The sequence below is a fragment of the Amphiprion ocellaris genome, chromosome 14, assembly GCF_022539595.1.
Source record: "Amphiprion ocellaris isolate individual 3 ecotype Okinawa chromosome 14, ASM2253959v1, whole genome shotgun sequence".
NCBI lineage: Eukaryota > Metazoa > Chordata > Actinopteri > Pomacentridae > Amphiprion > Amphiprion ocellaris.
In genome coordinates, this window is record NC_072779.1 from 9,409,381 (window position 1) to 9,419,499 (window position 10,119).

General features: G+C 36.8%; 1 long non-coding RNA gene across 1 annotated transcript in view; it reads right to left on the reverse strand.

The window, feature by feature from the left end:
- The window catches only part of LOC111579986 (uncharacterized), a 30,933-nt gene extending 21,221 nt beyond the window's left edge, over nt 1-9,712 (reverse strand). The window contains exons 1-4 of the long non-coding RNA XR_008603830.1: nt 8,649-9,712; nt 7,532-7,894; nt 5,397-5,499; nt 4,754-4,902 (exon numbers count right to left, since the gene is read on the reverse strand). This is a non-coding gene — a long non-coding RNA (uncharacterized LOC111579986). The remainder of the gene's footprint in view (nt 1-4,753; nt 4,903-5,396; nt 5,500-7,531; nt 7,895-8,648) is intronic.
- Nucleotides 9,713-10,119: the final 407 nt, after the last annotated feature.

Sequence of the window (10,119 nt, forward strand, 5' to 3'; positions counted from 1 at the left end):
CGTTTTAAGAGCGACATGCTAAACTATGGCGTTTTTGGAGCGACATGCTATACTATGACTTTTTTTGGACGACATGCTATACTATAACGTTTTAAGAGCGACATGCTATACTATGACGTTTTTAGAGCGACATGCTATACTATGACTTTTCAAGAGCGACATGCTATACTTTGACGTTTTTTGGGCGACATGCTATACTATGACGTTTTTTTGGACGAAATGCTATAATATGATGTTTTTAGAGCGACATGCTATACTATGATGTTTTTTGGACGACATGCTAAACTACGTTTTTTTGGATGACATGCTATGCTATGACATTTTTTGGAGCGACATGCTATACTATGACGTTTGTTGAACGACATGCTATACGATGACGTTTGTTGAAAGACATGCTATACTATGACGTTTTTAGAGCGACATGCTATACTATGAGGTTTTGAGTGCGACATGCCATACTATGACGTTTTTTTGAGCGACATGCACTACTATGACGTTTGTTGAACGACATGCTATACTATGACGTTTTACGAGTGACATACTATACTATGACATTTTTTGGGTGACATGCTAAACTATGACAACTGTTGAGTGACATGCTATACTGTGATGTTGTTTGGACAAAAGGCTAAATTATGACGATTTTTGAACGACGTGCTATACTATGACGTTTTAAGAGCGACATGCTATACTATGACGTTTTTTGGAGCGACATGCTACACTATGACGTTTTTTGGAGCGACATGCTACACTATGACGTTTTTTGAGGGACATGCTATACTATGATGTTTTTTGGACAAAAGGCTATGCTATGACGTTCTTAGAGCGACATGTTACACTATGATGTTGTTAGAGCAGCGTGCTATACTATGACGTTTTTAAAGCGACATGCTATACTATGACGTTTTTTGGACGACATGCTATACTATGACATTTTGTTGAACGACATGCTATACTATGACGTTTTTTGAGCGACATGCTATACTATGACGTTTTTAAAGCGACATGCTATTCTCTGATGTTTGTTGAACGACATGCTATACTATGATGTTTGTTGGACCAAAGGCTAAACTATCACGTTTTTTGGACGACATGCTATACTATGACGTTTTTTGGACATGTTATACTATGACGTTCTTAGAGCGACATGTTACACTATGACGTTTTTAGAGCAGCGTGCTATACTATGACGTTTTTAAAGCGACATGCTATACTATGACGTTTTTTGGACAACATGCTATACTATGACATTTTGTTGAACGACATGCTATACTATGACGTTTTTTGAGCGACATGCTATACTATGACGTTTTTAAAGCGACATGCTATTCTCTGATGTTTGTTGAACGACATGCTATACTATGATGTTTGTTGGACCAAAGGCTAAACTATCACGTTTTTTGGACGACATGCTATACTATGACATTTTTAGAGCGACATGCTATACTATGACATTTTTTGGAGCGACATGCTATACTATGACATTTTTTGGGCGACATGCTATACTATGACGTTTTTAGAGCAACGTGCTATACTATGACGTTTTACGAGCGACATGCTATACTATGATGTTTCTTGGACAACATGCTATACTATCACTTTTTTTGGATGACATGCTATGCTATGACATTTTCAGTGCGACATGCTATACTATGACCTTTTTTGGACGACATGCTGTACTATGACTTTTTCGTACGACATGCTATACTATGACGTTTTTTGGACATGTTATACTATGACGTTTTAAGAGCGACATGCTATACTATGATGTTTTTTTTACCAAAGGCTATACGATGACATTTTTTTGACCAAAGGCTACACTATGATGTTTTTTGAGCGACATGCTATAATATGACGTTTTTTGGACGACATGCTAAACTATGACGTTTTTTGAGTGACATGCTATACTATGACAGTTTGAGAGCGACATACTATACTATGACGTTTTTAGAGCGACATACTATACTATGATGTTTGTTGGACCAAAGGCTATACTATGACGTTTTTTGGATGACATGCTATACTATGACGTTTTAAGAGCGACATGCTATACTATGACGTTTTTAGAGCGACATGTTATACTATGACGTTTTTAAAGCGACATGCTATACTATGATGTTTGTTGGACCAAAGGCTATACTATGACATTTTTTGGAGCGACATGCTATACTATGACGTTTGTTGAACGACATGCTATACTATGACGTTTGTTGAAAGACATGCTATACTATGACGTTTTTAGAGCGACATGCTATACTATGACGTTTTTTGAGCGACATGCTATACTATGACGTTTGTTGAACGACATGCTATACTATGACGTTTTACGAGTGACATACTATACTATGACATTTTTTGGGTGACATGCTAAACTATGACAACTGTTGAGCGACATGCTATACTATGATGTTGTTTGGACAAAAGGCTAAATTATGACGATTTTTGAACGACATGCTATACTATGACGTTTTAAGAGCGACATGTTATACTATGACGTTTTTTGGACCAAAGGCGAAACTATGACGTTTTTTGGACGACATGCTATACTATGACGTTTTAAGAGCGACATGCTATACTATGGCGTTTTTAGAGCGACATGCTATACTATGACATTTTTTGGAGCGACATGCTATACTATGACGTTTTTTGGAGCGACATGCTACACTATGACGTTTTTTGAGGGACATGCTATACTATGATGTTTTTTGGACAAAAGGCTATGCTATGACGTTCTTAGAGCGACATGTTACACTATGACGTTTTTAGAGCAGCGTGCTATACTATGACGTTTTTAAAGCGACATGCTATACTATGACGTTTTTTGGACGAAATGCTATACTATGACATTTTTGTTGAACGACATGCTATACTATGACGTTTTTTGAGCGACATGCTATACTATGACGTTTTTAAAGCGACATGCTATTCTCTGATGTTTGTTGAACGACATGCTATATTATGATGTTTGTTGGACCAAAGGCTAAACTATCACGTTTTTTGGACAACATGCTATACTATGACGTTTTAAGAGCGACATGCTATACTATGACGTTTTTTGGGTGACATGCTATACTATGACGTTTTTAGAGCGACATGCTATACTACGACGTTTTTTGGAGCGACATGCTATACTATGACATTTTTTGGGCGACATGCTATACTATGACGTTTTTAGAGCAACGTGCTATACTATGACGTTTTACGAGCGACATGCTATACTATGATGTTTCTTGGACGACATGCTGTACTATGACTTTTTTGTACGACATGCTATACTATGACGTTTTTTGGACATGTTATATTATGATGTTTTTTGGACATGTTATACTATGACGTTTTAAGAGCGACATGGTATACTATGATGTTTTTTTCACCAAAGGCTATACGATGACATTTTTTTGACCAAAGGCTACACTATGTTTTTTGAGCGACATGCTAAAGTATGACGTTTTTTGAGTGACATGCTATACTATGACAGTTTGAGAGCGACATACTATACTATGACGTTTTTAGAGCGACATGCTATATTATGATGTTTGTTGGACCAAAGGCTATACTATGACGTTTTTTGGATGACATGCTATACTATGACGTTTTAAGAGCGACATGCTATACTATGACGTTTTTAGAGCGACATGTTATACTATGCCGTTTTTAGAGCGGCATGCTATACTATGATGTTTGTTAGACCAAAGGCTATACTATGATGTTTTTTGGATGACATGCTATACTATGACATTTTTTGGACGACATGCTATACTATGATGTTTGTTGGACCAAAGGCTATACTATGTCGTTTTTTGGATGACATGCTTTACTATGACGTTTTAAGAGTGACATGCTATACTATGACGTTTTTTTGGACGACATGCTATACGATGCCGTTTTTTTGACCAAAGGCTATAATATGACGCCTTTTGAGCCACATGCTATACTATGACGTTTTTAGAGCGACATGTTATACTATGCTGTTTTTAGAGTGACATGCTATACTATGACGTTTTTTTGGACAACATGCTATACTATGACGTTTTCTTGGACGACATACTATACTATGACGTTTTTTGGACGACATGTTATACTATGATGTTTGTTGAACGACATGCTATACTCTGATGTTTTTTGTGATGACATGCTATACTATGACGTTTTAAGAGCGACATGCTATACTATGACGTTTTTTGAGCAACGTGCTATACTATGATGTTTGTTGGGCGACACGCTATAGTATAGGCTTTTTAAATTGACATATTACTGACGTTTTGTTGTTTTAGTTTTTTTGTTTTTTTATCAACATATAAAACATAAGAACATAAGAATTTGAACAATTTTAAAAATTACTATACTTTTACTTGTGCAATGAAATATTTTTCTATGGCATTTTTGAGACGACGTATTATACTCTGTTTTCTTAAATAACATACTATTTTGACAATATACTGCACTATGACATTTTCTGAACCACATATCATACATGACAATTTTACGCCACATCCTATCATTTTGCGCTTTTTGAACCACATAATAATCTATGGGTTTTTCCCCCCCAACAGGCTATACTATGACCTACAGGCCATACTATGTTATTCTTGAAAAGTATACTATACTTTGACATTTTCTGAACTACATCCTATACTATGGCGTTATACACAGAGTGCTTTGGTTACATGTTGATTTATAATCTAGATTTTTTTCTGTTTTATTTTTTGACAGGATTACCACAGACCTGACCGTGAACATCGTTGACACCCACCCGAGGGAGACGCTGCCTAAGATCTCGAGGCTGCTTGGTCGTGGTCTTTCTGGTCCTGCTCCAGAACGCCTTCATCAACTACGTCTTCTTTTGAAGAGGCCCTCAGATGCTGCAATCTGTGACCTTAAGGAGGAACTGCTACTTTCACTCTGTAACGAGACGGCGGTTATTTTGAAGACCCAGCTCCTGGCGGCTTTGAGAGAAAATTTAACATCCATCAAAACGGAACTACAGACAGTTAAATCTGAGCTGTCGATCAGTATTTCAAACATCAAGTCCGACCCGGGTGCCTTAAAACGCGCTGCTCGGCAGCTCCTAGTCCGAATTTATTACAAGGAATAAACATACATACAAACAACAGTCTCTCGACATGAATATTCAAACAACAAGTTCATAAACAATACATAAATCCTAAAATATATAAAACACAGTCCCAAACGGTAACATACCACTGTCGTCCATGTGACGCGTATGTGCTGGTCGCGGGTACGAATTGTTTTTAGCTCGCTAGACAGACAGCTCATTCAAACATTTTGTCTCAATAACCCGCAAAATAATGCTCCAAAATGCACACTCAATTAACATAGTACATTAACACAATTCATATAAACACCAGGAATACTATATTTTATACAAGTCATACCTGAAGAAGAGGATCAAAAAGCGCACGCTCACGATATGCAATGCTTCCTCGGCAGCTCCAGTCCGAATGAAGCATAGCGGTGGAGAGCTCCCCCTTCCGGCTTCTGCAGGCATGAGCAATCAATCATGATCATAAGCCCGAACAAGTGGATCACAGATCCCTACAACTTCTCAACCCACAGATCTTTAACATTCTTCAACAGTTCTTAAAACTTTGACCATTTTCAACAGCAACACATTTAACAGTTTTAACAACATATTTAACAGTTTCTGAAGTCTTTTTAACCCATATGAGAGAAATATTTTAACCTCTTGTACAAGATCCTAGTCAGTTAGTATAACTGTCTCTTTGCCTATTCATACTATTACACACATTCAAGTTGTTATAGCTGTCTTTGCGTTTATTCATGACTATCAAACTTTTCCTTCACAGACTTTTCAGGAAATTATTCTCTCAGGTTTTCTCTGCTATTTATATTTTTATTATCTGTGATTATTTCATTATTGTAAATTGAAGTTTGAGGCATAAAGACTCCTTTATTTTAATCCTGAAATCTTTGATGTAGCAGAACTAAACTTCCATTTTCCTTCTTGTACTTCTGATACTAGAACTAAATGTGTCTTCAACACGGATCATCTGGTTTTAATCAATCAGCAGCAACATCACAACAACAAATGACACAATTTTCAACAAATTAATGAAATTGATGTCATTTAAAATTATCAGAGTCTGTTTTAGTGTCAAATTAAAGCTGATTACTGTCAACTAGAACATTAACATTACTGTTTTAATCACATTTAAGTTTCCAGGAAACAACACAAACATTGTTAGCTTGATGTTACATTTAGCTGCTAATGAGAACTTATCAGCTAGCTCAGTTAGCATCGCAAATTCACATTAAAGCTAATATTCACTGGATGGTAACTCTCTTCTCTGGTCAACACACACAAATAAACTCCACCAACTCCTGGGGTTCACTGCTAAACTTGCTCTGAATATTTTTGTTCTCGTCTTTGTCAAGCCCAAACGAAAAATTAATCCATATTCTGGGTACATTACCGACAACAGCATCCCTGGAGTGACCTGAAAGGTTAGCCGACCTAGCGGAAGTGCTAATGAGGTCTGCTCTGGCATGGATTTTTACCGTCACACATGTAGCTTTGAAAATAAATCTTCTACAAGACACGGAGCTGTAGCTCCATTTCAGTGTGAGCTCTAATGTTTCTCTGTGTGACTGTATCTGACTTTCTCTAATAAAATCCTCCTGTTCGCTAGGAGCTGCAGCTACCATAGATATGAAGTTCTATGTATGGGTCAGACAGACTGAGAGCTGGAGAGCAGCGATTGGTCAGACTGACTGAGAGCCGAGGACTCTCTGTCCCGCCCTCATTTTCCGGCTTCTGCTGTTAACCGACGCTGCTGCTAACAACGTTAGCCTCCAAAAGTGAAGATAAACTCTACAGGTAAGTCATTTTTGTAACTAGTTGTACTCTTCTCCACATCTGGACATCACATATAAAGCAGCGAAGTTACTGTAAGTTAACATCAGACTGTAACCTCTGACATAAACATGTTCTAACATCGTGATTTAAAATTGTTTTGTAAATCTGAGATTACGTTTCCTCATTTAGTGTTAATGCTGATGCTAAATCAGGTTAGTCAGTGTCATAAACTAGTAAACTGTTAGCTGTAGCCAAGTTTCCTGAAGGTCACAGCTGGTCAATCATAACGGATCGATAACTGCTGTTTTAATTATCAGCAGATATAAATAAATCTACATTAATGTTCCTCCACAGAACTGTTACTGATGAATGTTGATCTCTCAGTTCAGTTCTGAGTTAATATCTCTGTTCTTTCCTTCAGTTTTTTTCTCTCTAACAGTGTATGGGGAGATAACTGTGGAGCTCATGTTAATGCTAATGATACATTAGAATAAAATAGAATAAACTTTATTGTCCATCTAAGGCAGTAAAATGGTCTTTAGCCTCAAGCAGAAAAAGAAACATTTCCATATGATTAAAAAATAGGACAAAACACAACACTCTATTGTGTTCCACTCATAAGCTGATGTGTTCACTCTCATATTTAACGTCCCTGCAGTTGGAATGAAAGGACCTTGTGGATCGTTTCCTTACTGTTAGTGTATTTTCCTTCTAGCCTTGGTCTGGATCATTGGGAACATCTGGTCTGATGGACTGAGAGCTACAGAGAACATGAACATCCAGCTGTGGTTGTCTGAAGAATCTTCTCTCCTTCATCACTGTGAGGAAGAGCAGCACTGATGTCCTCCTCATCCTTCCAGTAATAATAATAATGCTGCAGATTCAGCTCCTCTCTTCATAATACAACTTGTCTTGTTTCTGTCCTTCTGTAAGTGAAAGTTAAACAGGAAATGGTTCACTGAGGATGTCATCCATTCAGTCTCCTTCTTCACAACCAGATGAGGTTTTTCTTCTGTTGGCTTCAATCAGAAGATCCTCACAGTGAATATGAGACACCTAAGATGAAGACAGACGTCACAGTATCAGCATCAACAGCAGAGGTTCATTTTAAAGTGACCCTGGACAGATTTCCTCTGTCATATATAGTTTTCCAAGCACTGAAAGACAGAAAGGCCTGTAGTCACTTTAGCTTTAGGGGAGAGGATTTTATTATCCAGCTTATCTGTGCTGTAATTTAAATATAATAACTGTAGTGTTTATCATTACTTTGGTCATATTCTGGGAGGTTATTTTTCTAATCTGCACTAAGATGTACTACGACATGTGACTCAGTCATTAAACAACGTTAACCATCAGAGAGTAAATTTACTGTTTTCTCCAGTTTAACTTCAGAGACTCAGCAGATATTCAGGACTACTGACAACACAGAACCTTAACCTTACTGTTTTAATCACATTTAGGTTTTCTAAACATTACATTAATGTGAACCAGCGTCTCCATGAACAGTTTCATGAACTAAATGCACCACATTACAGTAACACAACGCACTTCAGCTGTTTACATGAAACACAACACAAACATCGTTAGCTTAATGCTACGTTAGCTTTAATCAGGCTATGACTGAGTAGCTAGCTCGGTTAGCATCGCTAACATTAAAGCCAATATTTACTGGATTCTAACTCTTCTCTGGTCAACACAGACAGAAATAAACTCCACCAACATCTGGAGCGCATGGCACACAGTATATCTGACACTACAACTGCATATAAAGTGCATTGAAAGCGGCACCGATACGAAAATAAACACTTACCGAACAAGACCTTTCAGTGTCTGCTGGTAGAATCAGCTGAAGGCAGAAAACTGGTCAACACAAGCCAACGGGCAGGAAAACTGTCTGTGGAAAAGGTTCTGCTGCTCCACCGATAAATAAACCAACAGTTATTATATCAGAATTAATCCAAATGAGGAGAACAGAGTCTCTGCTTCCTCCTCCATAGGACCTGTCAATCATTCCAGACCGGACTGTCAATCAAGTAACCCCGCCCCCTGGCTTCGCAAAACTTTAACGCGCTATAAAAAATTCAATATTTATTTATTTTAAGATCAGCCACCTGATGTGTCAGTTTGACCATGAAAACTAACGAAAAAAAATTATATACAGTCTATGCACCGTACTCTGTTTGGCTCCACACTTGCTGATGACCACTTCCGGTCTCATAAAATGAAAAAAACGGACCTTTTTTCGATTCTGTCTCTTACTGATTTTACGTTTTTGTTATTCTAAATATAAAATGAAAATCAAAGCATTTTTAAAATTTCGTGTATCCCTTTTTGATCATGAAAAGGAAAAACGCATTATATTTCAATTTTATTTTTTGTATTTTAAAACGAAAATCAAATAACCACTTGTTTTTTGTTTTTCAATACCCGTTTCAGAACGGAAAATCCAATTGCCAAAATGTACACGGACCCAACCAGCAGGGATACCAGGAAGTCGTGGCAAAAAAGTAGTCCGTCACAAAACTTCAAGTACAACATCAAATTTATGTTTGTCTGTCTGTTTGTTTGGGTTTTTTTTCTTACAGTTTTGTTTGGTACTAGTTAAACAAACGGCACATAAAGCTTAAAAGGTGCGGGAGTCTTATTTATTTATTTGTTTACCTTTAGAGTCAATCCAGGTGAGTCGTTTCCCTCTTCTTTCCTATCTTTAAGCTAAGCTAAGCTAAGCTAACCGACTGTCAGGTAGCTGCCTAATGTACAAACATGAGTGTGTTATCAACAGTGTTAGGAGGGTTACTGTAGGAAAGAATTTACGAATATACAATGATGACACAATTATAAGTAAAAACAAAAAATATAAGTAACATATACCTATGTGTATGTACATCATACTTTATTTTAATTTGAAAATGTATTTCAGAAATGTACTCCTGCTGAGAATATTGTCTATTTAATTTTAATTACATTTAGTATTTCTATAGATTGTTAGATTAAATATCTATCTATCTATCTATCTATCTATCTATCTATCTATCTATCTATCTATCTATCTATCTATCTATCTATCTATCTATCTACTACAAATATCAGTAATCTGATTACATATATACAACCTGAAATGAGACAGTAAATATGCAGATTTCCCCAAATGTCAAATAACTCCTCTGAGAAACTCAGTGCTACAACGGAGTAGGGCAAAGAAAGTTTCCAAGTGTAGCACGTAAGTGTGTTAGCTTAAGATCAAATAAATAAATACAAGATAATATTAGAAGACACTGTTA